The following is a 3,774-nucleotide window of genomic DNA, read 5'->3' on the forward strand; positions in this document are numbered from 1 at the left end:
AAATCCAGCCCCGGCTTCCCACGCGTGACCTCTTGGAATCTCCAAACAGTCCCCTGAGGCTGGGGCAGCTGCCTGTCCCATTGTGCTAATGAGGAAATTGAGGCTCAGAGAGACAGTGTGGCTCATCTATGCTCACAGAGGGACCTCCTGGATGTTGTCCCTCATCCTGGGGCCCAAGAGCCAATGCTGGCAAGGGTCCAGGCTCGGCTAGTGACGCTGAGCTCTGAGCCCGCTGCCACAGCCATCCCCTAGGCCCTGCTGGGCCTGGACGTAAGCAGGAAGTACTCAGCTAGGGCTGAAGAAAATTCCTCCCTGGCAGCCTCCCCACAAATTCCCAGCTCCAGAGCTGGGAACTGCCTCCCCCAGCCTGCTTGCCTCCTGGCAGTGCCGGCAGATGTGGAAACCCAGGCTCAACTCAAGAGCTGGCAGTCGGTGGGCGGTGGGCGGGGCTGTGCCAGACACACTCCAGAGGCCTGGCCTGGCGGGCAGCACAGCTCACTCTGCATTTCATCAGCCATTCACAGGGGGGTCACTAGGATGGTGTCAGCCCCCACCTCCACCAGTACCAGACCATGCAGAATCCTTATCCAAAGCCCAACCCAACCCACATCCATCCAGTTGATTCTGACTCATAGCCACGCTATCGTTCAAAGTAGAATTTCTCCTTGGGGTTTCTGAGTTTTTACGGGAGCAAACAGCCTCATCTTTTTCCTGCGGCTGGTGGATTTGAACTGTGACCTTTCAGTTAGCAGCCCTTAGGAATGTTTACTATCCATTTTAATTGTAGAATAATATGTGATAAAGTTATAAATTGCTTAAATGTAATATTTCTTAGACATATGACTATCAACAACAAAACTGGTTTATAAAATCTTTCCACATTGAATTTTATTATTAGTTACAATGCTATTAGCAACTGAACAGGAAGCTTTTTTTTTTAATGACTTCTTCATTCTCAAAGTTCATAACATTGTAGCTAAGTCATCAGAAAAGTTGACAAAATCAGCAACTATAAAAACATCGGCAGCGATGAAAAGAGTGCAAACTTACGGTGGCATCCAGAGGAAACTACGTGCTTCCATGCCTCATTGTTATTGGCTAATAATGACAGCTGTGGCAGGCACTAGAAAGTCAAAAAGCGAATCAGAATAGAGTTTAGCCCTGTAAGTACATTGATACATGTAAACTGGGTTTACAAAAAGTGCTTCTATTGTTATAACTAACTTGTGAAGTGCCGTGGAGTTGGCTCTACCTCATAGCCACCCTGTATAGTTTCCCAGGACCAGCTAACTACAGGGCTATTTTTATTTAAAAAAAAAAAAATCAGTTTCTGCTGAAACACTGCAGAAAAATGTTACAAACAGTCACTTCGGTGTCACCTCCTCTGATAGTGTCATCAGTGAAGTCCACATGCCTCGAACCCTTCTAGTGATGCCTCTGTCCATTTAACATTTAGGGAGGGTCAACGCAGTCCAGCACCAAGACTTTTCTTGTTGCTGGTTACTGGGGTGGGGGCAGTGGATCCGTGGATCTACAGAGTTAAAAAAGAATCCAGCATCCAATGAGTGCGTTGTCTTCAAACCTAGGCTCCCCTAAGCTTTATGTGTGGCCCTGTTTGGTCTTACAAATGTGAGGGAGACAGAACCACTCAAAAACCAGGAGAAAGAGGAAGTTACTGCAACTAGCGAACGCTCAGGGAGCACATTAGATGGTTGTGGGTGCTGTCCTAGCATTTTATCATTCAATACACAGTAGTCCAAATGTGGCAGGACTATTATTTCCCCGTAACACAGAGCAAGGAGAGAAGACTGAGGCCCTACCACAAAGATCAGCACTCGCTTTAATGTCTCCCATATTTAAGAATATCAACACATTATGGAGCAACTATACCATATTAAAGAAGCCCTTTTAGCACAGTGGATAATGAACTGGGCTCCTAACTGCAAGGTCAGTAGTTCGAATCTATCAATCGCTTCATGGGAGAAAGATGAGGCTTTCTAGTCCCGTAAGGATTTGCAGTCTCAGAAACCCTATACAGGGTCACTCCAAGTCGGAACCACCACAACCATTCCATATTAACTGAGTCTTGTCTCTTCCATGAGCAATTGATCCCTTCAGTCAATCACAAATCTATCATGTTTGGTAAGTTGGAGGGTCAGAGAAAAAGAGGAAGACCCCCAGCGAGATGGATTCACAAAGTGGCAGCATCAATGGGCTCAAGCTTGGCAATAATTGTGAGGTTGGCCCAAGACCGGGCAGTGTTTCATTCTGCTGTGCATAGTGTCGCTGAGTCAGTACCAACTCGATGGCACCTAACAACAACAACAACCACAACCATGTGCTAGGTACTGGGGACATGGCAGTTAATAAAACGGACAAAGCTCAAACTTTATGCAGTGCTGGTTAAGAGGTGCACAGGGTCTCTTAGCACAGAATCTGATGCTTGGGTTCAAGTCTCAGCTCTGCTATCTAACAGTGGTGTGGCCTTGGACAAGTAGCTTGACCACTCAGAGCCACAGTTTTCTCTTCTGAAACATTAGCAATAATAATAGTACGCATTTCAGGGTGTTGTGAGGAGTCAAGACATTTCTCCATGTAAAGTGCTGGATCCGGAGCTTGATATAGACTAAGTGTAGCAGGCAAGTTCGAAACTACCAGCTGTTTTGTAGGAGAAAGATGAGGTTTTCTGTTCTCATGAAGATTGATTGACAACCTTGGAAACCTTATGCAGGGTTGCTATGAATCGGAACCGACTTCACAGCATACCACCACCAGAATACATATTGGGTCTTTTAATATATATTTAACTCAATACATACTGGGTGGTCTGTGGGCCACCTGTATCTGAATCTCTCCTGGGTGTTTGTCTCACTACTCCCCACCCCCAGGCAGCAAACTGTTCAGAGCCCTGAAGTGTGCGTTTTAGTAAGTGTCCTGGTGTGGCGCTGTGGGTTAATGAGCCAGACTGCAAAGCCGTTTGAACTGCAAGGTCGGCAGTTCAACCTCACCAGCCGCTTCTCGGAAACCCTACACAGGGTCGCTATGAGTTGGAACCGACTCCACGGCTCTTCACAACAAAACTAATGACTGCAGAGTCTTAGTGTAGCAAGGTTGGTGGTTCAAGCTCACCCAGATGCTCCCAGGAAACCCTATGCAGGGTCGCTATGGGTCAGAACCGACTCAATGATACTTAATAACAACAGCAATTAGTGACTACGCTACACTGAGGCATCCAGCCAGAGAGAGAGCAAATAAGTCAGGAGAGACGGAGGGAGAGAGGAGGAGGATGGGGGAGGGTGGTGGGAGAGGAAGGAGAGAAGGAGAATATAAAGGAAGAGTGGGAGAAGGGAAGAAAGAAGAAGGCAAAGAGAAGGAACAAGAGGTTGGGGATTGGGGGAGAGAGAAAGGAAGGAAGAAAACGAAACAAGGAAAGAATTTTCATCTGGCCCAAGCTTGCCCAAACCGATTTTGGAGCCAGACCACAGGGCTCTTATTTTCTCCCCTGATTTTTCAGCCAGAGGCAGGAAACATTCTCCCTTGGGAAGCTCAGAAATAGCTGAGCTCAAAAACTAGGCTGGGTGAGCAGGATTCCAGACCAGAGGGAAGGATTTACACTAAAGGGCTCTGTCGTGTTTGGAGGTTAAGTGTACAGATGCTGGCGCCAGTCAGCCTGGGTTCAAATCCCAGTTCTGCCCCCTTCCTGGCTACTTGATGTGACGTTGGAAACCTCTGGACCTTCTCTGGGCCTCAGTTGCCCACTCACAAAGCAGGTTT

Source organism: Chrysochloris asiatica, unplaced genomic scaffold (genome assembly GCF_000296735.1).
Source record: "Chrysochloris asiatica unplaced genomic scaffold, ChrAsi1.0 scaffold00023, whole genome shotgun sequence".
NCBI classification, from domain to species: domain Eukaryota; kingdom Metazoa; phylum Chordata; class Mammalia; order Afrosoricida; family Chrysochloridae; genus Chrysochloris; species Chrysochloris asiatica.